A 12,839-nucleotide genomic window follows, 5' to 3' on the forward strand; every position below is an offset into this window, starting at 1 on the left:
GCCATAGTGTTCACTAGAGGCTTCTCTCAAAATAGCAAATATCACGGTGGATGAACAAATTACTGTCGAGCAATTGATAGAACCGCGCAAAGCCATGACGATATCTAAGGCAATGATCATACGTATAGGCATCACATCCAAGACAAGTAGACCGATACTTTCTGCATCTACTACTATTACTCCACACATTGACCTCTATCCAGCATGCATCTAGTGTATTGAGTTCATGACGAACAGAGTAATGCTTTAAGCAAGATGACATGATGTAGAGGGATAATCTCAAACCAATGATGAAAACCCCATCTTTTTACACTTGATGGCAACAACACGATGCGTGCCTTGCTACCCCTTCTGTCACTGGGTGAGGTCACCGCACGGTATGAACCCAAAACCAAGCACTTCTCCCATTGCAAGAATCATAGATCTAGTTGGCCAAACAAAACCCACAACTCGAAGAGAATTACAAGGATATGAAATCATGCATAAGAGAGATCAGAAGAAACTCAAATAAGATTCATAGATAATCTGATCATAAATCCACAATTCATCGGATCTCGACAAACACACCGCAAAAGAAGATTACATCTGATATATCTCCAAGAAGATCACGGAGAACTTTGTATTGAAGATCCAAGAGAGAGAAGAAGCCATCTAGTTACTAGCTATGGACCCTTAGCTCTATGGTGAACTAATCAGGCATCATCAAAGAGGTCATGGTGTTGATGAAGAAGCCCTCCGTGTCCGAATCCCCCTCCGACAGGGCACCAGAACGTCCCCCAGATGGGATCTTGCGAAGACAGAAGCTTGCGGCGGCGGAAAAGTACTTTCGATGATCTCCTGATTTTTTGTGGAGTTTTTGGGGATATATAGGTGCAAGACCTAGGGCAGAGGGCGTCCAGGGGGCCCACAAGCCTGTGGGCCGTGGCCTCCCCCCTGGCCGCAGGGTGAGGGCTTGTGGGGCCCCTGGGGGCCCCCTGCCTTGGCTCTCAAGCCTCCTGATCTTCTTCCGTTACGGAAAAAATCTTTTAGGGGATTTTCTTCCGTTTGGACTCCGTTTCAAAATCTCCTTTGAAAGGGGTCAAAAACATGGAAAAAACAGGAACTAGCACTTGGCACTAAGTTATTAAGTTAGTCCCAAAAAATATATAAAAGGCATGCAAAACATCCAAAGTTTGACAAGATAATAGCATGAAACCATCAAAAATTATAGATACATTGGAGACGTATCAAGCATCTCCAAGCTTAACTCCTGCTCGTCCTCCAGTACGGAAGTGATAAAGAATGAATTTTTGATGTGGAATGCTACCTAGAATAGTTGTCCTTTGCAACTTCTTTCACGTGGCATGAATGTTTAGATCCGTAAGATTCAAAACAATAATTTGCTATTGACATGAAATCAATAATACTTCAAGCAAACTAGCAAGGTAATCATGAACTTTCAAAATAACAAGGCCAAGGAAAGTTATCCCTACAAAATCATATAGTCTGGCTATGCTCCATCATCCTCACACAACTAATGTAAATCATGCACAACCCCGGTATTGGCCAAGTAATTGTTTTCACACTCTTACTTTCTCAAAAAAATTATAACTATCACGTAATACATGAGCGTGAGCCATGGATATAGCACTATAGGTAGAATAGAGTGTGATGGTGGTTGTGAGACAAAAAGGAGGAGATGGTCACATTGACTCGGCATATCAAAGGGCTATGGAGATGCCCACTAATAGATATCAATGTGAATGAGTAGGGATTGCCATACAAGAGATGCACTAGAGCTATAAGTATGTGAAAGCTCAAAAGGAAAACTAGTGGGTGTGCATCCAACTTGCTTGCTCATGAAGACCTAGGGCAATTTTGAAGAAGCCCATCATTGGAATATACAAGCCAAGTTATATAATGAAGATTCCCACTAGCATATGGTGGTGACAAAGCAAGAAGATCTCAATCATGAAGAACATGGTGCTATTATGAAGCACAAGTGTGGAAAAGATAGTAGCATTGTCCCTTCTCTCTTTTTCTCTCTTTCTTTTATTTGTTTGGGCTCTTAGGCCTCTCTTTTTTCTCTTTTTTTTATTTTTGGGCTCTTTGGCCTCTTTTTTTTTTATTTCCTCACAAGGGACAACGCTCTAATAATGATGATCATCACACTTTTATTTACTCACAGCTCAAAGCTCAAAATGATGATGACTCTATAGGAAATGCCTCCGGCAGTGTACCGGGACGTGCAATGATCTAGCATGGCGTATGACGTTGGAAACATCTCGCTAGCTATCTTACGATCATGCAATGGCAATGTGAGAGTGACGGCACAAGTCATAAGACGGAACGGTGGGAGTTGCATGGCAATATATCTCGGAATGGCTATGAAAATGCCATAGTAGGTAGGTATGGTGGCTGTTTTGAGGAAGGCATATGGTGGGTTTGTGTACCGGCGAGAATTGCGCGGCACTAGAGAGGCTAGCAATGGTGGAAGGTGAAAGTGCATCTATACCATGGACTCACATTAGTCATGAAGAACTCACATACTTGTTGCAGAAGTTTTTATTAGTAATCGAAACAAAGTGCTAAACGCATACTCCTAGGGGAAGGGTTGGTAGGTGTTAACCATCGCGCGATCCCGACCTCAACACAAAAGATGACAATCAATAGATCAATTATGCTCCGACTTCCTAACATAGCGGTTCACCATACGTGCATGCTACGGGAATCACTAACTTCAATACAAGTATTTCCAGATTCACAACACCCTACTAACATAGCTCTTAATATTACCAAATCCACATCTCAAAACTAATTGAGAGCAATCAAGACTTCTCTTTCTACTCAATGCTCATGAAGATGGAGGGTTTTTGCATCCTCTTTGGGTACCTATCACCTTTGGGACCACTTTCATAGCATAATCCAACTACCAAGTCACGCACCGCCGTGCTCTAAAAGATATAAGTGAAGCACATAGAGCAAAAGTATCTAGCTGAAAAGATATAAGTGCAGCACTATGAGCATTCTAGCAAAATCACGATGAGTGCATGTCTGTCTCTCTCTCTAAAAAAGGTGTGCAGCAAGGATGATTGTGACACAAAAAAAAGAAAAGACTCCTATGATACATGACGCTCCAAGCAAAACACATATCATGTGGTGAATAAAAATATAGCTCCAAGTAATGTTACCGATGGATTGAAGACGAAAGAGGGGATGCCTTCCCGGGACATCCCCAAGCTTAGGATTTTTGGTGTCCTTGAATTTGGCTTGGGATGCCTTGGGCATACCCAAGATTGAGCTCTTTCCACTCCTTATCACTTTGTCCATGAGAACATCACCCAAAACTTGAAAACTTCACAACACAAAACTTAAACAGAAACTCGTGATAATGTTAGCACAATAAAACAAACTACCACCTCTTTTGGTACTGTAGCAAACTTGAATTACATCTATATTGGTGTTGGGCTATTGTATTCTCACTTTTCCATGGCTAGTACCCCCCCCCCCCGATACTAACCATAGTTTCATCACAACAAGCAACCAACTCAACAAAAACAGAATCTGTCAAAAACAGACCAGTCTGTAGCAATCTGTATACTTCGTATATTTCTGGTAACTCAAAAAATCTGAAAAAATTACGACTGCTTGGGCAAAAGGCATATAAACCAGCAGGAAAAGAATCAACTCAAAATCTCTTTTTGAATAAAAATGAAAAATCATCTCGTGAGCGAAAAGTTTCTGTCTTTTCCAGCAGGATCAAACAACCATCACCAAGACTAGTCATAAAGGTTTTTCTTGGCTCAAACACAAAAAGAAACAAAAAAAACAATCACAACAGAATTATGATGGTGTGGACGCAACGAAACAGAAAGAAAAAGATAAATTCATTGGGTTGCCTCCCAACAAGCGCTATTGTTTAACACCCTTAGCTAAGCATTGATAATTCAATGATGCTCACCCAAAAGACAAGAATTGAAGCACAATGAGAGCATCATAAAGCATGTGAAAATCACATCTAAGTCTAACATACTTCCTATGCATAGGCATTTTATAGGAAAACAGATTGTCAAGACAACCAATAGTTTCCATATGCAAGGAAGAAGAAAGAGACAATAACAATCTCCACATAACGAGAGGTAATTTGGTAACATGAAAGTTTCTACCACAATATTTCCTCTCTCATAACAATTAAATGTGGGATCATATTCAAATTCAACAATATAGTTGTCCCATAGGATATTCTTTCCATGATCCACATGCATGCAGAGTTGACGCTCTTAAAAAATAGTGGGATTATCATCAACTAAAGTCATCACTTCTCCAAACCCACTTTCAATCTTATTGCAAACATCATATTCATCATGAGGCTTAAACAAATTTTCAAGATCATAATAAAAATCATTACCCCAATCATGATCATTGCAACAAGTAGTGGTCATAGCAAAACTAGCATCCCCAAGCTTAGGGTTTTGCATATTTTTAGCATGATTGTCACTAATAGGATTTATAGTGAAACCATTGCAATCATGCTTTACATTCAAGGAGCCCTCGTTAATCACTTCATAAATTCCACGATTTTAAGATTCACGCATCTCAAGCAAAAATCCATAGAGAAAGTCAAGTGCACTCAACTCACTAGCAATTGGTTCCACATAAGTGGATCTCTTAAAGAGATTAGCAAGTGGATGAGGATCCGTATCAATAGATTTTCAGCAAGCGAAGATGAAAGCATATTGAAGGTCATGGCACACACGCGAACAGAAAACAAGCGAGAGAAAAGGGCGAATGAAAAAGGCAAATGAAAAAAGGCAAACGAAAAAGGCAAATTGTGAAGTGGGGGAGAGGAAAACGAGAGGCAACTGGCGAACAAAGTAAATGCAAGAGATGAGTTTGCGACACCTACTTGGATGAGTTCTTGACTTGATCCTCCCCGGCAACGGCACCAGAAATTCTTTTGCTATGGCAACAAAAGTCCTTCCCCGGCAATGCCAGGAATTCTTCTTCCTACTTCTCTTGTTTGCGTCGGTTTTTCCCTTGAAGAGGAAAGGGTGATGCAGCACCGGAGCAGTAAGTATTTCCTCAGTTTGGGAACCAAGGTATCGATCTAGAAGAAGGGTCTCGTCAAGTCCAAAGTACCTACGCAAACACAAACGAGCTTGCACCCAACGCTTCAAAGGGGTTGTCAATCCCTTCAAGATTGTTTGCAAACTGAGATCTGAAGGCGGAAAGTGCAACGAAGTAAAAAGTGTAAGGCTGAAAATATGGTGTGGAGTAGACCCGGGGGCCATAGTGTTCACTAGAGGCTTCTCTCAAAATAGCAAATATCACGGTGGGTGAACAAATTACTGTCGAGCAATTGATAGAACCACGCAAAGGCATGACGATATCTAAGGCAATGATCATACATATATGCATCATGTCCGAGACAAGTAGACCGATACTTTCTGCATCTACTACTATTACTCCACACATCGACCGCTATCCAGCATGCATCTAGTGTATTGAGTTCATGAAGAACAGAGTAACGCTTTAAGCAAGATGACATAATGTAGAGGGATAATCTCAAACCAATGATGAAAACCCCATCTTTCTACCCTTGATGGCAACAACACGATGCGTGCCTCGCTACCCCTTCTGTCACTTGGTGTGGTCACCGCACGGTATGAACCCAAAACCAAGCACTTCTCCCATTGCAAGAATCATAGATCTAGTTGGCCAAACAAAACCCACAACTCAAAGAGAATTACAAGGATATGAAATCATGCATACGAGAGATTAGAAGAAACTCAAATAAGATTCATAGATAATCTGATCACAAATCCACAATTCATCGAATCTTGACAAACACCGCAAAAGAAGATTACATCGGATAGATCTCCATGAAGATCATGGAGAACTTTGTATTGAAGATCCAAGAGCGAGAAGAAGCCATCTAGTTACTAGCTATGGAACCGTAGGTCTATGGTGAACTACTCACGCATCATCGGAGAGGTCATGGTGTTGATGAAGAAGCCCTCCATGTCCGAATCCCCCCTCTGGCAGGGCACCAGAACGTGCCCCAGATGGGATCTTGCGGAGACAGAAGCTTGCAGCGGCGGAAAAGTACTTTTGATGATCTCCTGATTTTTTATGGATTTTTTGGGAATATATAGGCGCAAGACCTAGGGCAGAGGGCGTCCAGGGGGCCCACAAGCCTGTGGGCCGCGACCTCCCCCCTGGCCATGGGGTAAGGGCTTGTGGGGCCCTTGGGCCCCCCTTCAAGCCTCCTGATCTTCTTCCATTATGAAAAAAATCTTTTCAGGGATTTTCTTCCGTTTGGACTCCGTTTCAAAATCTCCTCTCAAAGGGGTCAAAAACATGGAAAAAATAAGAATTGGCACTTGGCACTGAGTTAATAAGTTAGTCCCAAATAATATATAAAAGGCATGCAAACCATCCATAGTTTGACAAGATAATAGCATGAAACCATCAAAAATTATAAATACGTTGGAGACGTATCAGAGAGACACTTAGATTTTTTTGATTTCAGGTCTGCTCACACTTCATTATTGGGGCGACAAATATTTTTGCCTCTCCACTCAAACACTCACAAAAAAGATTGCCATCGTCGTCCCGTCCTTTCGACCGATCTGCATGTGGTTCATGTTAGTCTGATCCCACTGACACTGAACACTGAACCTCTATTCGAGTGAAAGTTTGATTGTTGATTTCAGAAAAAAAAGATGTTGCCTTTTTTGTTAAATCCTAAACTACATTTAAATTAAACTAAATTTATAACTGAATTGAAACTAAATTAAATCATTTAATGCTAAAGTGAAGTTAAGTTCAACTCTTTTTGCTACACGTAATTATCATGCTTTGTTTTTGTTTGTTTTGAGACTAATCTGATGAACTTAGTTACTGTGCTAATAACTGTAAGTTCAACTCTCTTTTATTTTTTCTGAAAGTTTATGTGCATCTATATGTCCAAGTGATGTGTTGCGATCTGCACTAGAGCTTGTGTAGTTTAGAGAGTTGACATGGACAAGTTATTAGGGCGCAATAAGACCAAGCTCCAGAAGCTCAAAACACTAGCAAAATTCATTTATTTTTAGATTTAGAGGGAAGGGGGTCAGAACTCAATGAGAGTACTCCAACATGTTGATATATTGTGAAGATTAGCCAATTTGAATTTAAGTTTCATTTCAATTTCTCCTCATCATCTTCACTTTTAATCTCATTTTTAGTGTGGTTCGACTCACCGCAAGAAGCGACAATAGAGGTTGGGATTGGGAAGCAGCAGAGGCGGGACGGGGAAGCAGCAACAGAGGCCGGCATTGGGAATCAATACTAGTAGAGGCATGCACGGGGAACTAGCAGAAGGAGAGGTGTCACCCACCACCACCAGCGGCACCAGCCAACGGCTGATGCACAAGAAGTCCAGGTTGTCATGGGCTAGCTGTGCACAACAGGTGGTGATGAAAGTGGCGGAGCAGGTGGGAGGAGCAGGTTGGAGACCGTGGAAGCGACGTCGGTGAGTGACCATGGTGGCAGCACAGGTGCGCACCAGCAGTATGCCACCTCCATGGCGGTGACACGAGTAGGGGCGGCACAGGTTGCTTCCTAGGCGGGGGATAAGGTGGGAGGCTACGACGCAAGAGCATGGTGGATGCATAGGTGGGCGACGACGCTGGTCCCCCATGATGGGCGGTAACGACTGGACGGAGGAAGGAGGCATGGAACTATTTGTAATGGATTTAAAGGTAGAATGTTTGTTTTGCAAAATCACCATATCACTACACCCATGACAACTTTTTTGTATGGAGGGAGTACTAGAGCAACTGTTAAGCTCAAAAGATAGAAGTGAAGAACAAAGAGTATTCTAATAAATCATGGTGATCATGTCTCTCTCTCAAGTTGGTGTATTTAGAGAACGATGATTGTGGAAAACTAAAAACAAAAAGCTAACTAAAGCAAATTACGCTCCAAGCAAAACTCATATCTGTGATGAATAAAATATGTAGATCCAATTGACATACCAATGGATTGCAATTAAAGCGGGCATGCTTTCCGGGGCATCCCCAAGATTAGACGCTTGAGTTTTTTGATATGTCTCCAATGTATCTATAATTTTTTATTGTTCTGTGTTGTTATGTTATCATTCTTGGATGTTTTATAATCAATTTATAGCAGTTTATATCATTTTTTGGGATTAACCTATTGACATAGTGCGTAGTGCCAGTTGGTGCTTTTTTCCTTCGCAGAAAAACCATACCAAAGTGGTCCAATCGCCACGAAACTTTACGAAGATTTTTTTGGAACAGAAGGAAACTTGAGAGCCAAGATTGAGTAGCATCCAATGCCCACGGGGCCCACGAGACACCACAATGCGCCAGAGGCCTCTGGCACGGCCTCATGTCTAGTGGCCCCTTCCCGAAGCTTCTCCACCGCCTTGGAGGTCTATAAATACCCCAATATTCCAGAAACCCTAGAGGAGTGGACAAAAAATCATTTCAGGCGCCGCAAGTTCCACAACCACGAAAAGAAATCTAGAACCTTTTCCAGAGAAGAACATGATCATGGAGGGGTTCACTATCTCCCTTGGTGTTCCTCCCATGATGCGTGAGTAGTTCATATCATACCTACAGGTTCGTAGGCAGTAGCTAGATGGCTTTCTCTCCCATTTTGTTTCTCAATACAATGGTCTCCTGGAGATCCATATGATGTAACTCTTTCTTTTGCGGTGTGTTTTTTGGGATCTAATGAATTATGAGTTTACGATCAGATCTATGAAAACATATTGTTGCTTGATTATTATTGCCTCATATTTCTTCTCCCATATTAGGTTTTTGTCTAGTCAACTTGATATTTTATCTTGCAATGGGAAGAGGTGCTTTGTGATGGGTTCGATCTTACAGTGTTCAATCTCAGTGACAGAAAGAGACATGACGCGCATGTATCGTTGCCATTAAGGATAAAAAGATGGGGTCTATTCCTACATGAATAGATCTTGTCTACATCATGTCATCGTTCTTAAGGCATTACTCTGTTTCTCCATGAACTAAATACACTAATGCATGTTGGATAGCGGTCGATGTGTGGAGTAATAGAAGTAGATGCAAGCATAAGTCAATCTACTTATTTTGGACGTGATGCCTATATACATGATCATTGTCATGAATATCATCATAATTATTTTATTTTTCTATCAATTGCCCAACAATAATTTGTCTAGTCACCCTATTTTCTTGAGAGAAGCCACTAGTGAAACCTACGCCCCCGGATCTACTTCACATCATCTATTTGCAATCTCTACTTTACTACTTGCTTTTATATATTATTTGCTCTTTTGTTTTCAGATCCATATAATCAAAAGCCCCCAAAATACCTTGTCGAGTTTTATTTGCTATCACTCTTGTTTTCATCTACCAACTTATCCTTACTTTACCCACGAGGGATTGACAACCTCTATACGCGTTGGGTTGCAAGCATTTGATATTTGTGTGCAGGGGCTTCTTACATAGTCTTATGGATCTTCCTACTAGATTGATGCCTTGGTTTCTTAACCTACGGAAATACTTGTCATCACTGTGCTACATCACCCTTTAATCTTGGAGGGAGACCAACACACCCGTGAGGGACGTCAAAATTTCTCACACCGTTGCCGGGGAAGATCAAGTCAAGATCTATGAGGTTCCTACATACAAATCTCATATCCTTGCAATTACATTATTTGCCATTTGCCTCTCGTTTTCCTCTCCCCCACTTCACAAAAAATTGCATTTTTATTTTCCATCGTTCCTTTGCCGTTTCTCTTGCCAGATATTTTATCTACTTATTGCTATGGCAAACTCCTCCCTCACTACGAATACCCATGAGATTGAAGTTCTCAATTTCAAGCAAAGGGGAGGAGAGAGTTTGAAAGATGCTTGGTATAGGATTTTCAATGCTCATGATAGATCTATCCACAAACTATATACTGTCGTTCTTCTTCGATACTTTTATGTGGGAATTATTACTTGGTATATATATGTTCTTGATACTATCATCGCGGGAAATTTCTTAAGTTGTCCACCCTCCCATTCTCTCAATGCCATGGGAAGTTTATTGGGGTCGCCACCTATCATTATAAATGAAACATTTTTAACACTTGATCATGTTATGCAAATAATAGATGCAACTAAAAAATATTACCAAAGAACATGTTGAAAATTTGGATAAAAAGGTGCAAGATCTTGCTAATAGTATTTGCGCAAGGATGGGAGACGTTATTAAGATGCTAAAAGAAAAAAAACATAACCAATGAAAGGGAAGTAGAGAGTCCCGCTTGTATTGTTAAATTGGAAGAAATATTTAGTAACTTGAGCACAACTTTTTTTTCTATTGAAAATATTGAAAAAACTCCTCTTCCCTAGAAAACTACGCAAACTCCCAAAAACAAGGGCACCTCTTCTAGCAACAACGTGGATCTTAAGATGATTAGGGCCCGCTTCAACTTGAATGAACCTCCTCATATGAATGAATTCTTTAACTTTACCCCTAGGAGTGTGATTCTTGAGAGTATGCATGCCAAATCTCTAAGAAATCAGGGATGTCTGGTTGAGGAGTTGGAAACTAAAGATGATAATAGTTGAAATATATCCTATATGCCTAGCTAGGGGCGAAAAACGATAGCGCTTGTTGGGTGGCAACCGAATGAATATTTTTTTTCATTTTTGTGTTCTATTCTTGAGTGTTTCCACAATTATGCTACTATTATAATTGTGTTTTGGTGTTTAATTTAGTGTTTGTATCAAGCGAAGCCTTTAGGAACATGTGGGGTATTAGTTGTTGTAATCTTTGTGTAAAACAGAAACTTTTCTGTCCAGTAGAAAATATCCAAAAAATCACAGAGACGTTAAGAGTGTATGAAGTTTTGACACAATATTAATATACAAATTACCTACGTTGTCCTAATTGTTAAGAATTTTTGGAGTTACATAAGTATAAGTAAATTTCAATCTTTACAAATTGTTCTGTTTTTAACAGATTCTTTTTTCTTTGTGTTATGTGCTTGTTTTAATGATTCTATGGTTTATATTGGGGGGCATAAGCCATGGTAAAGTTATAATATAGTAGATATAATGCAAAAACAAAATTGGAATAGGTTTCAATGGTACCTATAGTATAGTTTGGTTTTCTTGTACTAACGGATCTCACGAAATTTTGTTGACCTTTGTGTGATTTAAATTTTCAAATTTCGAGTGAGATCACGACGGATGAAGGAATAAGGAGTTATAAAATCCTAAGATTGAGGATGCCCCATTGCACCCCAAGGCATTATCTAAGGAGTACCAAGGAGCTAAGCTTGGGGACGCCCCGTAAGGTATCCCCTCTTTCTTCTAGAACCGTCACTAATTTTACTTGGAGCTATATTCTTATTCGTCACATGTCATGAGTTTTGCTTCTTATGTCTTGTATCATTTGTTTCTTTGCTTTAGTTTCTGGTTAGTTTGTCAAAATAAAGTTTGCTGGACACACCCATTTGAGAGAGCTAAATTATGCTATGCATTGTCAGAATCGCTCTTTATGCTTCACTTTAATTTTTTTGAGCCATGGAATTGCTCAAGTACTTCACTTATATCTTTTTGAGCACAGTGGTGCTGTTATTTTGAAGAAATTTAGTCTCATGCTTCACTTAGATTATTTTGAGAGTTGCTGAAAGTTTTGAGAAATCCTCTCTTGCTTCACTTATATAATTTTGAGAGTTGAAATTTTAAAGAAAGTTGTGCCCTCGTGCTTCACTTATACGTGTTTGAGAGCTTGTTATTTCCATTGGCAATTTGCTTTAAATGAAAATTAGTCCCAAAGTAATGAATGTCTAGAAAAGATATAACAAAACTTTCATGAAGATAATTGGATATTAAGCTTGATTCTTTGCAATAGTTTTGTGATATGAAGATAGTAATATGTGAGTTATGTTGATGAGTAATTTTGCTCTAATAAGAATATTGGTGTTAAGGTTTTTGATTACCTATGCATGCACATGAAGTCAGTAATTATGCTATGAAATTATATCCTGCTCGTGTTGCATTATTCGGTGTTAGTTATTCTTAATGTTCACCTATGATAATTTTCTTCCTTTGTTGGGCGCTTCTCAATCTATTTGCTAGCCTTCCCTTGTACTAAGAGGAAATGCTGCTTGTGCATCCAAATCCTAAACCCAAAGTTGTGCCGATGAGTCCACCATACCTACCTATATGCGGTATTTCAACGCCATTCCAAGTATATTTGCAAGTGCCAACTCTAATTTTCAAAATAAAATTTTGTTTTGTGTGACCGTACCGCTCATGAAGCCGCGAGGGGTGACCGGTATCTTCCATGTTAAATAGGTTATTCTCAAGATGAGTGTTCATTCAATTGTCATTTCACGAGAGTATGGCAGTAATAGGGATGCCCAGTCCCAAAAAGAACAAAAATGTTGTCAAATAATAAATTCCTTGGAAAGTGTTAGTATGGACAGAACCCGTGGATACGACTAGCCATGGAATGTGAAATAATGGTGGCAAAGGAATAAACTTTATTTTCACTTTGGGAACCGCCTATAATTTGTTTAGAATGGAGGTTATTGGAAACTCTTAGTCGTTCTCGTTGACAGGAAAGGCATGCCACCTAATTTTTTTTGTCTCTAAGTGAAAGGATGTGGATGTCGCCTAGAGGGGGGGTGAATAGGCACTTTAAAATAATTACGGTTTAGGCTTGAACAAATGAGGAATAAAACTAACGTTTAATTTGTCAAGCACAAAACCTAAAAGAACTAGGCTCACCTATGTGCACCAACAACTTATGCTAAGCAATTTAAACAACTAAGTGATAGCAAGATATATTGCAAGAAACAA

Source organism: Hordeum vulgare, chromosome 5H (assembly GCF_904849725.1).
Source record: "Hordeum vulgare subsp. vulgare chromosome 5H, MorexV3_pseudomolecules_assembly, whole genome shotgun sequence".
Taxonomy (NCBI): Eukaryota; Viridiplantae; Streptophyta; class Magnoliopsida; order Poales; family Poaceae; genus Hordeum; species Hordeum vulgare.